Here is a 17,477-nt window from a genome sequence, read left to right on the forward strand (position 1 = left end):
AGTCCCAGGCTCTCCACACCACTGGAGTCAAGCTATCCAGGCTGATGAAGGCTGATAGCCAGAAACCGGTCCTTGTATGCTTGATTCCGGTCTGGGAAAGACATGGCTTGGTAGTTCGGACTGGACTGTTCCCATGAGGCACAGGGTCAGAGCTGATTTGCATATAGCCAGTGTCTAACCCAGGGTGGTGTGGAGTGCAAAAAAACGATGGATTTAGGCCCAGATCCTTGTACTGGGATGAATGTATGACATTGTTCTAAATTCTGTCCATCAAATGTGTTTTTTGCAATTTTCACCCCGAGTGGGCTGGGTATGCTCAGACGTGAGTCCCAGGCTCTCCACACCACTGGAGTCAAGCTATCCAGGCTGATGAAGGCTGATAGCCAGAAACCGGTCCTTGGATGCTTGATTCCGGTCTGGTAAAGACATGGCTTGGTAGTTCGCACTGGACTGTTCCCATGAGGCACAGGGTCAGAGCTGATTTACATATAGCCAGTGTCTAACCCAGGGTGGTGTGGAGTGCAAAAAAACGATGGATTTAGGCCCAGATCCTTGTACTGGGATGAATGTATGACATTGTTCTACATTCTGTCCATCAAATGTGTTTTTTGCAATTTTCACCCGAGTGGGCTGGGTATGCTCAGACGTGAGTCCCAGGCTCTCCACACCACTGGAGTCAAGCTATCCAGGCTGATGAAGGCTGATAGCCAGAAACCGGTCCTTGGATGCTTGATTTCGGTCTGGGAAAGACATGGCTTGGTAGTTCGGACTGGACTGTTCCCATGAGGCACAGGGTCAGAGCTGATTTGCATATAGCCAGTGTCTAACCCAGGGTGGTGTGGAGTGCAAAAAAACGATGGATTTAGGCCCAGATCCTTGACTGGGATGAATGTATGACATTGTTCTACATTCTATCCATCAAATGTGTTTTTTGCAATTTTCACCCGAGTGGGCTGGGTATGCTCAGACGTGAGTCCCAGGCTCTCCACACCACTGGAGTCAAGCTATCCAGGCTGATGAAGGCTGATAGCCAGAAACCGGTCCTTGGATGCTTGATTCCGGTCTGGGAAAGACATGGCTTGGGAGTTCGGACTGGACTGTTCCCATGAGGCACAGGGTCAGAGCTGATTTGCATATAGCCAGTGTCTAACCCAGGGTGGTGTGGAGTGCAAAAAAACGATGGATTTAGGCACAGATCCTTGTACTCGGATGAATGTATGACATTGTTCTACATTCTGTCCATCAAATGTGTTTTTTGCAATTTTCACCCGAGTGGGCTGGGTATGCTCAGAAGTAAGTCCCAGGCTCTCCACACCACTGGAGTCAAGATATCCAGGCTGATGAAGGCTGATAGCCAGAAACCGGTCCTTGGATGCTTGATTCCGGTCTGGGAAAGACATGGCTTGGTAGTTCGGACTGGACTGTTCCCATGAGGCACAGGGTCAGAGCTGATTTGCATATAGCCAGTGTCTAACCCAGGGTGTTGTGGAGTGCAAAACAACGATGGATTTAGGCCCAGATCCGTGTACTGGGATAAATGTATGACATTGTTCTACATTCTGTCCATCAAATGTGTTTTTTGCTATTTTCACCCGAGTGGGCTGGGTATGCTCAGACGTGAGTCCCAGGCTCTCCACACCACTGGAGTCAAGCTATCCAGGCTGATGAAGGCTGATAGCCAGAAACTGGTCCTTGGATGCTTGATTCCGGTCTGGGAAAGACATGGCTTGGTACTTCGGACTTGACTGTTCCCATGAGGCACAGGGTCAGAGCTGATTTACATATAGCCAGTGTCTAACCCAGGGTGGTGTGGAGTGCATAAGAACGATGGATTTAGGCCCAGATCCTTGTACTGGGATGAATGTATGACATTGTTCTACATTCTGTCCATCAAATGTGTTTTTTGCAATTTTCACCCCGAGTGGGCTGGGTATGCTCAGACGTGAGTCCCAGGCTCTCCACACCACTGGAGTCAAGCTATCCAGGCTGATGACGGCTGATAGCCAGAAACCGGTCCCTAGATGCTTGATTCCGGTCTGGGAAAGACATGGCTTGGTAGTTCGGACTGGACTGTTCCCATGAGGCACAGGGTCAGAGCTGATTTACATATAGCCAGTGTCTAACCCAAGGTGGTGTGGAGTGCAAAAAAACGATGGATTTAGGCCCAGATCCTTGTACTGGGATGAATGTATGACATTGTTCTACATTCTGTCCATCAAATGTGTTTTTTGCAATTTTCACCCGAGTGGGCTGGGTATGCTCAGACGTGAGTCCCAGGCTCTCCACACCACTGGAGTCAAGCTATCCAGGCTGATGACGGCTGATAGCCAGAAACCGGTCCCTGGATGCTTGATTCCGGTCTGGGAAAAACATGGCTTGGTAGTTCGGACTGGACTGTTCCCATGAGGCACAGGGTCAGAGCTGATTTGCATATAGCCAGTGTCTAACCCAGGGTGGTGTGGAGTGCAAAAAAACGATGGATTTAGGCCCAGTTCCTTGTACTGGGATGAATGTATGACATTGTTCTACATTCTGTCCATCAAATGTGTTTTTTGCAATTTTCACCCCGAGTGGGCTGGATATGCTCAGACGTGAGTCCCAGGCTCTCCACACCACTGGAGTCAAGCTATCCAGGCTGATGAAGGCTGATAGCCAGAAACCGGTCCTTGTATGCTTGATTCTGGTCTGGGAAAGACATGGCTTGGTAGTTCGGACTGGACTGTTCCCATGACGCACAGGGTCAGAGCTGATTTGCATATAGCCAGTGTCTAACCCAGGGTGGTGTGGAGTGCAAAAAAATGATGGATTTAGGCCCAGATCCTTGTACTGGGATGAATGTATGACATTGTTCTACATTCTGTCCATCAAATGTGTATTTTGCAATTTTCACCCCGAGTGGGCTGGGTATGCTCAGACGTGAGTCCCAGGCTCTCCACACCACTGGAGTCAAGCTATCCAGGCTGATGAAGGCTGATAGCCAGAAACCGGTCCTTGGATGCTTGATTCCGGTCTGGGAAAGACATGGCTTGGTAGTTCGGACTAGACTGTTCCCATGAGGCACAGGGTCAGACCTGATTTGCATATAGCCAGTGTCTAACCCAGGGTGGTGTGGAGTGCAAAAAAACGATGGATTTAGGCCCAGATCCTTGTACTGGGATGAATGTATGACATTGTTCTAAATTCTGTCCATCAAATGTGTTTTTTGCAATTTTCACCCCGAGTGGGCTGGGTATGCTCAGACGTGAGTCCCAGGCTCTCCACACCACTGGAGTCAAGCTATCCAGGCTGATGAAGGCTGATAGCCAGAAACCGGTCCTTGGATGCTTGATTCCGGTCTGGGAAAGACATGGCTTGGTAGTTCGCACTGGACTGTTCCCATGAGGCACAGGGTCAGAGCTGATTTACATATAGCCAGTGTCTAACCCAGGGTGGTGTGGAGTGCAAAAAAACGATGGATTTAGGCCCAGATCCTTGTACTGGGATGAATGTATGACATTGTTCTACATTCTGTCCATCAAATGTGTTTTTTGCAATTTTCACCCGAGTGGGCTGGGTATGCTCAGACGTGAGTCCCAGGCTCTCCACACCACTGGAGTCAAGCTATCCAGGCTGATGAAGGCTGATAGCCAGAAACCGGTCCTTGGATGCTTGATTCCGGTCTGGGAAAGACATGGCTTGGTAGTTCGGACTTGACTGTTCCCATGACGCACAGGGTCAGAGCTGATTTGCATATAGCCAGTGTCTAACCCAGGGTGGTGTGGAGTGCAAAAAAACGATGGATTTAGGCCCAGATCCTTGTACTGGGATGAATGTATGACATTGTTCTACATTCTGTCCACCAAATGTGTTTTTTGCAATTTTCACCCCAAGTGGGCTGGGTATGCTCAGACGTGAATCCCAGGCTCTCCACACCACTGGAGTCAAGCTATCCAGGCTGATGAAGGCTGATAGCCAGAAACCGGTCCTTGGATGCTTGATTCCGGTCTGGGAAAGACATGGCTTGGTAGTTCGGACTGGACTGTTCCCATGAGGCACAGGGTCAGAGCTGATTTGCATATAGCCAGTGTCTAACCCAGGGTGGTGTGGAGTGCAAAAAAACGATGGATTGAGGCCCAGATCCTTGTACTGATATGAATGTATGACATTGTTCTACATTCTGTCCATCAAATGTGTTTTTTGCAATTTTCACCCCGAGTGGGCTGGATATGCTCAGACGTGAGTCCCAGGCTCTCCACACCACTGGAGTCAAGCTATCCAGGCTGATGAAGGCTGATAGCCAGAAACCGGTCCTTGTATGCTTGATTCCGGTCTGGGAAAGACATGGCTTGGTAGTTCGGACTGGACTGTTCCCATGACGCACAGGGTCAGAGCTGATTTGCATATAGCCAGTGTCTAACCCAGGGTGGTGTGGAGTGCAAAAAAGATGATGGATTTAGGCCCAGATCCTTGTACTGGGATGAATGTATGACATTGTTCTACATTCTGTCCATCAAATGTGTTTTTTGCAATTTTCACCCCGAGTGGGCTGGGTATGCTCAGACGTGAGTCCCAGGCTCTTCACACCACTGGAGTCAAGCTATCCAGGCTGATGAAGGCTGATAGCCAGAAACCGGTCCTTGGATGCTTGATTCCGGTCTGGGAAAGACATGGCTTGGTAGTTCGGACTAGACTGTTCCCATGAGGCACAGGGTCAGACCTGATTTGCATATAGCCAGGGTCTAACCCAGGGTGGTGTGGAGTGCAAAAAAACGATGGATTGAGGCCCAGATCCTTGTACTGGGATGAATGTATGACATTGTACTACATTCTGTCCATCAAATGTGTTTTTTGCAATTTTCACCCCGAGTGGGCTGGATATGCTCAGACGTGAGTCCCAGGCTCTCCACACCACTGGAGTCAAGCTATCCAGGCTGATGAAGGCTGATAGCCAGAAACCGGTCCTTGGATGCTTGATTCCGGTCTGGGAAAGACATGGCTTGGTAGTTCGGACTGGACTGTTCCCATGAGGCACAGGGTCAGAGCTGATTTGCATATAGCCAGTGTCTAACCCAGGGTGGTGTGGAGTGCAAAAAAATGATGGATTTAGGCCCAGATCCTTGTACTGGGATGAATGTATGACATTGTTCTACATTCTGTCCATCAAATGTGTTTTTTGCAATTTTCACCCCGAGTGGGCTGGGTATGCTCAGACGTGAGTCCCAGGCTCTCCACACCACTGGAGTCAAGCTATCCAGGCTGATGAAGGCTGATAGCCAGAAACCGGTCCTTGGATGCTTGATTCCGGTCTGGGAAAGACATGGCTTGGTAGTTCGGACTAGACTGTTCCCATGAGGCACAGGGTCAGACCTGATTTGCATATAGCCAGTGTCTAACCCAGGGTGGTGTGGAGCGCAAAAAAACGATGGATTTAGGCCCAGATCCTTGTACTGGGATGAATGTATGACATTGTTCTACATTCTGTCCATCAAATGTGTTTTTTGCAATTTTCACCCCGAGTGGGCTGGATATGCTCAGACGTGAGTCCCAGGCTCTCCACACCACTGGAGTCAAGCTATCCAGGCTGATGAAGGCTGATAGCCAGAAACCGGTCCTTGTATGCTTGATTCCGGTCTGGGAAAGACATGGCTTGGTAGTTCGGACTGGACTGTTCCCATGAGGCACAGGGTCAGAGCTGATTTGCATATAGCCAGTGTCTAACCCAGGGTGGTGTGGAGTGCAAAAAAACGATGGATTTAGGCCCAGATCCTTGTACTGGGATGAATGTATGACATTGTTCTAAATTCTGTCCATCAAATGTGTTTTTTGCAATTTTCACCCCGAGTGGGCTGGGTATGCTCAGACGTGAGTCCCAGGCTCTCCACACCACTGGAGTCAAGCTATCCAGGCTGATGAAGGCTGATAGCCAGAAACCGGTCCTTGGATGCTTGATTCCGGTCTGGGAAAGACATGGCTTGGTAGTTCGCACTGGACTGTTCCCATGAGGCACAGGGTCAGAGCTGATTTACATATAGCCAGTGTCTAACCCAGGGTGGTGTGGAGTGCAAAAAAACGATGGATTTAGGCCCAGATCCTTGTACTGGGATGAATGTATGACATTGTTCTACATTCTGTCCATCAAATGTGTTTTTTGCAATTTTCACCCGAGTGGGCTGGCTATGCTCAGACGTGAGTCCCAGGCTCTCCACACCACTGGAGTCAAGCTATCCAGGCTGATGAAGGCTGATAGCCAGAAACCGGTCCTTGGATGCTTGATTTCGGTCTGGGAAAGACATGGCTTGGTAGTTCGGACTGGACTGTTCCCATGAGGCACAGGGTCAGAGCTGATTTGCATATAGCCAGTGTCTAACCCAGGGTGGTGTGGAGTGCAAAAAAACGATGGATTTAGGCCCAGATCCTTGACTGGGATGAATGTATGACATTGTTCTACATTCTATCCATCAAATGTGTTTTTTGCAATTTTCACCCGAGTGGGCTGGGTATGCTCAGACGTGAGTCCCAGGCTCTCCACACCACTGGAGTCAAGCTATCCAGGCTGATGAAGGCTGATAGCCAGAAACCGGTCCTTGGATGCTTGATTCCGGTCTGGGAAAGACATGGCTTGGGAGTTCGGACTGGACTGTTCCCATGAGGCACAGGGTCAGAGCTGATTTGCATATAGCCAGTGTCTAACCCAGGGTGGTGTGGAGTGCAAAAAAACGATGGATTTAGGCACAGATCCTTGTACTCGGATGAATGTATGACATTGTTCTACATTCTGTCCATCAAATGTGTTTTTTGCAATTTTCACCCGAGTGGGCTGGGTATGCTCAGAAGTAAGTCCCAGGCTCTCCACACCACTGGAGTCAAGATATCCAGGCTGATGAAGGCTGATAGCCAGAAACCGGTCCTTGGATGCTTGATTCCGGTCTGGGAAAGACATGGCTTGGTAGTTCGGACTGGACTGTTCCCATGAGGCACAGGGTCAGAGCTGATTTGCATATAGCCAGTGTCTAACCCAGGGTGTTGTGGAGTGCAAAACAACGATGGATTTAGGCCCAGATCCGTGTACTGGGATAAATGTATGACATTGTTCTACATTCTGTCCATCAAATGTGTTTTTTGCTATTTTCACCCGAGTGGGCTGGGTATGCTCAGACGTGAGTCCCAGGCTCTCCACACCACTGGAGTCAAGCTATCCAGGCTGATGAAGGCTGATAGCCAGAAACTGGTCCTTGGATGCTTGATTCCGGTCTGGGAAAGACATGGCTTGGTACTTCGGACTTGACTGTTCCCATGAGGCACAGGGTCAGAGCTGATTTACATATAGCCAGTGTCTAACCCAGGGTGGTGTGGAGTGCATAAGAACGATGGATTTAGGCCCAGATCCTTGTACTGGGATGAATGTATGACATTGTTCTACATTCTGTCCATCAAATGTGTTTTTTGCAATTTTCACCCCGAGTGGGCTGGGTATGCTCAGACGTGAGTCCCAGGCTCTCCACACCACTGGAGTCAAGCTATCCAGGCTGATGACGGCTGATAGCCAGAAACCGGTCCCTGGATGCTTGATTCCGGTCTGGGAAAGACATGGCTTGGTAGTTCGGACTGGACTGTTCCCATGAGGCACAGGGTCAGAGCTGATTTACATATAGCCAGTGTCTAACCCAGGGTGGTGTGGAGTGCAAAAAAACGATGGATTTAGGCCCAGATCCTTGTACTGGGATGAATGTATGACATTGTTCTACATTCTGTCCATCAAATGTGTTTTTTGCAATTTTCACCCGAGTGGGCTGGGTATGCTCAGACGTGAGTCCCAGGCTCTCCACACCACTGGAGTCAAGCTATCCAGGCTGATGACGGCTGATAGCCAGAAACCGGTCCCTGGATGCTTGATTCCGGTCTGGGAAAAACATGGCTTGGTAGTTCGGACTGGACTGTTCCCATGAGGCACAGGGTCAGAGCTGATTTGCATATAGCCAGTGTCTAACCCAGGGTGGTGTGGAGTGCAAAAAAACGATGGATTTAGGCCCAGTTCCTTGTACTGGGATGAATGTATGACATTGTTCTACATTCTGTCCATCAAATGTGTTTTTTGCAATTTTCACCCCGAGTGGGCTGGATATGCTCAGACGTGAGTCCCAGGCTCTCCACACCACTGGAGTCAAGCTATCCAGGCTGATGAAGGCTGATAGCCAGAAACCGGTCCTTGTATGCTTGATTCTGGTCTGGGAAAGACATGGCTTGGTAGTTCGGACTGGACTGTTCCCATGACGCACAGGGTCAGAGCTGATTTGCATATAGCCAGTGTCTAACCCAGGGTGGTGTGGAGTGCAAAAAAATGATGGATTTAGGCCCAGATCCTTGTACTGGGATGAATGTATGACATTGTTCTACATTCTGTCCATCAAATGTGTATTTTGCAATTTTCACCCCGAGTGGGCTGGGTATGCTCAGACGTGAGTCCCAGGCTCTCCACACCACTGGAGTCAAGCTATCCAGGCTGATGAAGGCTGATAGCCAGAAACCGGTCCTTGGATGCTTGATTCCGGTCTGGGAAAGACATGGCTTGGTAGTTCGGACTAGACTGTTCCCATGAGGCACAGGGTCAGACCTGATTTGCATATAGCCAGTGTCTAACCCAGGGTGGTGTGGAGTGCAAAAAAACGATGGATTTAGGCCCAGATCCTTGTACTGGGATGAATGTATGACATTGTTCTAAATTCTGTCCATCAAATGTGTTTTTTGCAATTTTCACCCCGAGTGGGCTGGGTATGCTCAGACGTGAGTCCCAGGCTCTCCACACCACTGGAGTCAAGCTATCCAGGCTGATGAAGGCTGATAGCCAGAAACCGGTCCTTGGATGCTTGATTCCGGTCTGGGAAAGACATGGCTTGGTAGTTCGCACTGGACTGTTCCCATGAGGCACAGGGTCAGAGCTGATTTACATATAGCCAGTGTCTAACCCAGGGTGGTATGGAGTGCAAAAAAACGATGGATTTAGGCCCAGATCCTTGTACTGGGATGAATGTATGACATTGTTCTACATTCTGTCCATCAAATGTGTTTTTTGCAATTTTCACCCGAGTGGGCTGGGTATGCTCAGACGTGAGTCCCAGGCTCTCCACACCACTGGAGTCAAGCTATCCAGGCTGATGAAGGCTGATAGCCAGAAACCGGTCCTTGGATGCTTGATTCCGGTCTGGGAAAGACATGGCTTGGTAGTTCGGACTTGACTGTTCCCATGACGCACAGGGTCAGAGCTGATTTGCATATAGCCAGTGTCTAACCCAGGGTGGTGTGGAGTGCAAAAAAACGATGGATTTAGGCCCAGATCCTTGTACTGGGATGAATGTATGACATTGTTCTACATTCTGTCCACCAAATGTGTTTTTTGCAATTTTCACCCCAAGTGGGCTGGGTATGCTCAGACGTGAATCCCAGGCTCTCCACACCACTGGAGTCAAGCTATCCAGGCTGATGAAGGCTGATAGCCAGAAACCGGTCCTTGGATGCTTGATTCCGGTCTGGGAAAGACATGGCTTGGTAGTTCGGACTGGACTGTTCCCATGAGGCACAGGGTCAGAGCTGATTTGCATATAGCCAGTGTCTAACCCAGGGTGGTGTGGAGTGCAAAAAAACGATGGATTGAGGCCCAGATCCTTGTACTGATATGAATGTATGACATTTTTCTACATTCTGTCCATCAAATGTGTTTTTTGCAATTTTCACCCCGAGTGGGCTGGATATGCTCAGACGTGAGTCCCAGGCTCTCCACACCACTGGAGTCAAGCTATCCAGGCTGATGAAGGCTGATAGCCAGAAACCGGTCCTTGTATGCTTGATTCCGGTCTGGGAAAGACATGGCTTGGTAGTTCGGACTGGACTGTTCCCATGACGCACAGGGTCAGAGCTGATTTGCATATAGCCAGTGTCTAACCCAGGGTGGTGTGGAGTGCAAAAAAATGATGGATTTAGGCCCAGATCCTTGTACTGGGATGAATGTTTGACATTGTTCTACATTCTGTCCATCAAATGTGTTTTTTGCAATTTTCACCCCGAGTGGGCTGGGTATGCTCAGACGTGAGTCCCAGGCTCTCCACACCACTGGAGTCAAGCTATCCAGGCTGATGAAGGCTGATAGCCAGAAACCGGTCCTTGGATGCTTGATTCCGGTCTGGGAAAGACATGGCTTGGTAGTTCGCACTGGACTGTTCCCATGAGGCACAGGGTCAGAGCTGATTTACATATAGCCAGTGTCTAACCCAGGGTGGTGTGGAGTGCAAAAAAACGATGGATTTAGGCCCAGATCCTTGTACTGGGATGAATGTATGACATTGTTCTACATTCTGTCCATCAAATGTGTTTTTTGCAATTTTCACCCGAGTGGGCTGGGTATGCTCAGACGTGAGTCCCAGGCTCTCCACACCACTGGAGTCAAGCTATCCAGGCTGATGAAGGCTGATAGCCAGAAACCGGTCCTTGGATGCTTGATTCCGGTCTGGGAAAGACATGGCTTGGTAGTTCGGACTTGACTGTTCCCATGACGCACAGGGTCAGAGCTGATTTGCATATAGCCAGTGTCTAACCCAGGGAGGTGTGGAGTGCAAAAAAACGATGGATTTAGGCCCAGATCCTTGTACTGGGATGAATGTATGACATTGTTCTACATTCTGTCCACCAAATGTGTTTTTTGCAATTTTCACCCCAAGTGGGCTGGGTATGCTCAGACGTGAATCCCAGGCTCTCCACACCACTGGAGTCAAGCTATCCAGGCTGATGAAGGCTGATAGCCAGAAACCGGTCCTTGGATGCTTGATTCCGGTCTGGGAAAGACATGGCTTGGTAGTTCGGACTGGACTGTTCCCATGAGGCACAGGGTCAGAGCTGATTTGCATATAGCCAGTGTCTAACCCAGGGTGGTGTGGAGTGCAAAAAAACGATGGATTGAGGCCCAGATCCTTGTACTGATATGAATGTATGACATTGTTCTACATTCTGTCCATCAAATGTGTTTTTTGCAATTTTCACCCCGAGTGGGCTGGATATGCTCAGACGTGAGTCCCAGGCTCTCCACACCACTGGAGTCAAGCTATCCAGGCTGATGAAGGCTGATAGCCAGAAACCGGTCCTTGTATGCTTGATTCCGGTCTGGGAAAGACATGGCTTGGTAGTTCGGACTGGACTGTTCCCATGACGCACAGGGTCAGAGCTGATTTGCATATAGCCAGTGTCTAACCCAGGGTGGTGTGGAGTGCAAAAAAATGATGGATTTAGGCCCAGATCCTTGTACTGGGATGAATGTATGACATTGTTCTACATTCTGTCCATCAAATGTGTTTTTTGCAATTTTCACCCCGAGTGGGCTGGGTATGCTCAGACGTGAGTCCCAGGCTCTCCACACCACTGGAGTCAAGCTATCCAGGCTGATGAAGGCTGATAGCCAGAAACCGGTCCTTGGATGCTTGATTCCGGTCTGGGAAAGACATGGCTTGGTAGTTCGGACTAGACTGTTCCCATGAGGCACAGGGTCAGACCTGATTTGCATATAGCCAGGGTCTAACCCAGGGTGGTGTGGAGTGCAAAAAAACGATGGATTGAGGCCCAGATCCTTGTACTGGGATGAATGTATGACATTGTACTACATTCTGTCCATCAAATGTGTTTTTTGCAATTTTCACCCCGAGTGGGCTGGATATGCTCAGACGTGAGTCCCAGGCTCTCCACACCACTGGAGTCAAGCTATCCAGGCTGATGAAGGCTGATAGCCAGAAACCGGTCCTTGGATGCTTGATTCCGGTCTGGGAAAGACATGGCTTGGTAGTTCGGACTGGACTGTTCCCATGAGGCACAGGGTCAGAGCTGATTTGCATATAGCCAGTGTCTAACCCAGGGTGGTGTGGAGTGCAAAAAAATGATGGATTTAGGCCCAGATCCTTGTACTGGGATGAATGTATGACATTGTTCTACATTCTGTCCATCAAATGTGTTTTTTGCAATTTTCACCCCGAGTGGGCTGGGTATGCTCAGACGTGAGTCCCAGGCTCTCCACACCACTGGAGTCAAGCTATCCAGGCTGATGAAGGCTGATAGCCAGAAACCGGTCCTTGGATGCTTGATTCCGGTCTGGGAAAGACATGGCTTGGTAGTTCGGACTAGACTGTTCCCATGAGGCACAGGGTCAGACCTGATTTGCATATAGCCAGTGTCTAACCCAGGGTGGTGTGGAGTGCAAAAAAACGATGGATTTAGGCCCAGATCCTTGTACTGGGATGAATGTATGACATTGTTCTACATTCTGTCCATCAAATGTGTTTTTTGCAATTTTCACCCCGAGTGGGCTGGATATGCTCAGACGTGAGTCCCAGGCTCTCCACACCACTGGAGTCAAGCTATCCAGGCTGATGAAGGCTGATAGCCAGAAACCGGTCCTTGTATGCTTGATTCCGGTCTGGGAAAGACATGGCTTGGTAGTTCGGACTGGACTGTTCCCATGAGGCACAGGGTCAGAGCTGATTTGCATATAGCCAGTGTCTAACCCAGGGTGGTGTGGAGTGCAAAAAAACGATGGATTTAGGCCCAGATCCTTGTACTGGGATGAATGTATGACATTGTTCTAAATTCTGTCCATCAAATGTGTTTTTTGCAATTTTCACCCCGAGTGGGCTGGGTATGCTCAGACGTGAGTCCCAGGCTCTCCACACCACTGGAGTCAAGCTATCCAGGCTGATGAAGGCTGATAGCCAGAAACCGGTCCTTGGATGCTTGATTCCGGTCTGGGAAAGACATGGCTTGGTAGTTCGCACTGGACTGTTCCCATGAGGCACAGGGTCAGAGCTGATTTACATATAGCCAGTGTCTAACCCAGGGTGGTGTGGAGTGCAAAAAAACGATGGATTTAGGCCCAGATCCTTGTACTGGGATGAATGTATGACATTGTTCTACATTCTGTCCATCAAATGTGTTTTTTGCAATTTTCACCCGAGTGGGCTGGGTATGCTCAGACGTGAGTCCCAGGCTCTCCACACCACTGGAGTCAAGCTATCCAGGCTGATGAAGGCTGATAGCCAGAAACCGGTCCTTGGATGCTTGATTTCGGTCTGGGAAAGACATGGCTTGGTAGTTCGGACTGGACTGTTCCCATGAGGCACAGGGTCAGAGCTGATTTGCATATAGCCAGTGTCTAACCCAGGGTGGTGTGGAGTGCAAAAAAACGATGGATTTAGGCCCAGATCCTTGACTGGGATGAATGTATGACATTGTTCTACATTCTATCCATCAAATGTGTTTTTTGCAATTTTCACCCGAGTGGGCTGGGTATGCTCAGACGTGAGTCCCAGGCTCTCCACACCACTGGAGTCAAGCTATCCAGGCTGATGAAGGCTGATAGCCAGAAACCGGTCCTTGGATGCTTGATTCCGGTCTGGGAAAGACATGGCTTGGGAGTTCGGACTGGACTGTTCCCATGAGGCACAGGGTCAGAGCTGATTTGCATATAGCCAGTGTCTAACCCAGGGTGGTGTGGAGTGCAAAAAAACGATGGATTTAGGCACAGATCCTTGTACTCGGATGAATGTATGACATTGTTCTACATTCTGTCCATCAAATGTGTTTTTTGCAATTTTCACCCCGAGTGGGCTGGGTATGCTCAGAAGTAAGTCCCAGGCTCTCCACACCACTGGAGTCAAGATATCCAGGCTGATGAAGGCTGATAGCCAGAAACCGGTCCTTGGATGCTTGATTCCGGTCTGGGAAAGACATGGCTTGGTAGTTCGGACTGGACTGTTCCCATGAGGCACAGGGTCAGAGCTGATTTGCATATAGCCAGTGTCTAACCCAGGGTGGTGTGGAGTGCAAAAAAACGATGGATTGAGGCCCAGATCCTTGTACTGATATGAATGTATGACATTGTTCTACATTCTGTCCATCAAATGTGTTTTTTGCAATTTTCACCCCGAGTGGGCTGGATATGCTCAGACGTGAGTCCCAGGCTCTCCACACCACTGGAGTCAAGCTATCCAGGCTGATGAAGGCTGATAGCCAGAAACCGGTCCTTGTATGCTTGATTCCGGTCTGGGAAAGACATGGCTTGGTAGTTCGGACTGGACTGTTCCCATGACGCACAGGGTCAGAGCTGATTTGCATATAGCCAGTGTCTAACCCAGGGTGGTGTGGAGTGCAAAAAAATGATGGATTTAGGCCCAGATCCTTGTACTGGGATGAATGTTTGACATTGTTCTACATTCTGTCCATCAAATGTGTTTTTTGCAATTTTCACCCCGAGTGGGCTGGGTATGCTCAGACGTGAGTCCCAGGCTCTCCACACCACTGGAGTCAAGCTATCCAGGCTGATGAAGGCTGATAGCCAGAAACCGGTCCTTGGATGCTTGATTCCGGTCTGGGAAAGACATGGCTTGGTAGTTCGGACTAGACTGTTCCCATGAGGCACAGGGTCAGACCTGATTTGCATATAGCCAGGGTCTAACCCAGGGTGGTGTGGAGTGCAAAAAAACGATGGATTGAGGCCCAGATCCTTGTACTGGGATGAATGTATGACATTGTACTACATTCTGTCCATCAAATGTGTTTTTTGCAATTTTCACCCCGAGTGGGCTGGATATGCTCAGACTTGAGTCCCAGGCTCTCCACACCACTGGAGTCAAGCTATCCAGGCTGATGAAGGCTGATAGCCAGAAACCGGTCCTTGGATGCTTGATTCCGGTCTGGGAAAGACATGGCTTGGTAGTTTGGACTCGACTGTTCCCATGAGGCACAGGGTCAGAGCTGATTTGCATATAGCCAGTGTCTAACCCAGGGTGGTGTGGAGTGCAAAAAAACGATGGATTTAGGCCCAGATCCTTGTACTGGGATGAATGTATGACATTGTTCTAAATTCTGTCCATCAAATGTGTTTTTTGCAATTTTCACCCCGAGTGGGCTGGGTATGCTCAGACGTGAGTCCCAGGCTCTCCACACCACTGGAGTCAAGCTATCCAGGCTGATGAAGGCTGATAGCCAGAAACCGGTCCTTGGATGCTTGATTCCGGTCTGGGAAAGACATGGCTTGGTAGTTCGCACTGGACTGTTCCCATGAGGCACAGGGTCAGAGCTGATTTACATATAGCCAGTGCCTAACCCAGGGTGGTGTGGAGTGCAAAAAAACGATGGATTTAGGCCCAGATCCTTGTACTGGGATGAATGTATGACATTGTTCTACATTCTGTCCATCAAATGTGTTTTTTGCAATTTTCACCCGAGTGGGCTGGGTATGCTCAGACGTGAGTCCCAGGCTCTCCACACCACTGGAGTCAAGCTATCCAGGCTGATGAAGGCTGATAGCCAGAAACCGGTCCTTGGATGCTTGATTTCGGTCTGGGAAAGACATGGCTTGGTAGTTCGAACTGGACTGTTCCCATGAGGCACAGGGTCAGAGCTGATTTACATATAGCCAGTGTCTAACCCAGGGTGGTGTGGAGTGCAAAAAAATGATGGATTTAGGCCCAGATCCTTGTACTGGGATGAATGTATAACATTGTTCTACATTCTGTCCATCAAATGTGTTTTTTGCAATTTTCACCCGTGTGGGCTGGGTACGCTCAGACGTGAGTCCCAGGCTCTCCACACCACTGGAGTCAAGCTATCCAGGCTGATGAAGGCTGATAGCCAGAAACCGGTCCTTGGATGCTTGATTCCGGTCTGAGAAAGACATGGCTTGTAGTTCGGACTGGACTGTTCCCATGAGGCACAGGGTCAGAGCTGATTTACATATAGCCAGTGTCTAACCCAGGGTGGTGTGGAGTGCAAAAAAACGATGGATTTAGGCCCAGATCCTTGTACTGGGATGAATGTATGACATTGTTCTACATTCTGTCCATCAAATGTGTTTTTTGCAATTTTCATCCGAGTGGGCTGGGTATGCTCAGACGTGAGTCCCAGGCTCTCCACACCACTGGAGTCAAGCTATCCAGGCTGATGAAGGCTGATAGCCAGAAACCGGTCCTTGGATGCTTGATTCCGGTCTGTGGAAAGACATGGCTTGGTAGTTCCGACTGGACTGTTCCCATGAGGCACAGGGTCAGAGCTGATTTGCATATAGCCAGTGTCTAACCCAGGGTGGTGTGGAGTGCAAAACAACGATGGATTTAGGCCCAGATCCTTGTACTGGGATGAATGTATGACATTGTTCTACATTCTGTCCATCAAATGTGTTTTTTGCAATTTTCACCCCGAGTGGGCTGGGTATGCTCAGACGTGAGTCCCAGGCTCTCCACACCACTGAAGTCAAGATATCCAGGCTGATGAAGGCTGATAGCCAGAAACCGGTCCTTGAATGCTTGATTCCGGTCTGGGAAAGACATGGCTTGGTAGTTCGGACTGGACTGTTCCCATGAGGCACAGGGTCAGAGCTGATTTACATATAGCCAGTGTCTAACCCAGGGTGGTGTGGAGTGCAAAAAAACGATGGATTTAGGCCCAGATCCTTGTACTGGGATGAATGTATGACATTGTTCTACATTCTGTCCATCAAATGTGTTTTTTGCAATTTTCACCCAAGTGGGCTGGGTATGCTCAGACGTGAGTCCCAGGCTCTCCACACCACTGAAGTCAAGCTATCCAGGCTGATGAAGGCTGATAGCCAGAAACCGGTCCTTGGATGCTTGATTCCGGTCTGGGAAAGACATGGCTTGGTAGTTCGGACTGGACTGTTCCCATGAGGCACAGGGTCAGAGCTGATTTGCATATAGCCAGTATCTAACCCAGGGTGGTGTGGAGTGCACAAAAACGATGGATTTAGGCCCAGATCCATGTACTGGGATCGATGTATGACATTGTTCTACATTCTGTCCATCAAATGTGTTTTTTGCAATTTTCACCCCGAGTGGGCTGGGTATGCTCAGACGTAAGTCCCAGGCTCTCCACACCACTGGAGTCAAGATATCCAGGCTGATGAAGGCTGATAGCCAGAAACCGGTCCTTGGATGCCTGATTCCGGTCTGGGAAAGACATGGCTTGGTAGTTCGGACTGGACTGTTCCCATGAGGCACAGGGTCAGAGCTGATTTGCATATAGCCAGTGTCTAACCCAGGGTGGTGTGGAGTGCAAAACAACGATGGATTTAGGCCCAGATCCTTGTACTGGGATGAATGTATGACATTGTTCTACATTCTGTCCATCAAATGTGTTTTTTGCAATTTTCACCCGAGTGGGCTGGGTATGCTCAGACGTGAGTCCCAGGCTCTCCACACCACTGGAGTCAAGCTATCCAGGCTGATGAAGGCTGATAGCCAGAAACCGTCCTTGGATGCTTGATTCCGGTCTGGGAAAGACATGGCTTGGTAGTTCGGACTGGACTGTTCCCATGAGACACAGGGTCAGAGCTGATTTGCATATAGCCTGTGTCTAACCCAGGGTGGTGTGGAGTGCAAAACAACGATGGATTTAGGCCCAGATCCTTGTACTGGGATGAATGTATTACATTGTTCTACATTCTGTCCATCAAA

This window comes from Lissotriton helveticus, chromosome 7 (assembly GCF_964261635.1).
Source record: "Lissotriton helveticus chromosome 7, aLisHel1.1, whole genome shotgun sequence".
In the NCBI taxonomy this organism is placed as follows: domain Eukaryota; kingdom Metazoa; phylum Chordata; class Amphibia; order Caudata; family Salamandridae; genus Lissotriton; species Lissotriton helveticus.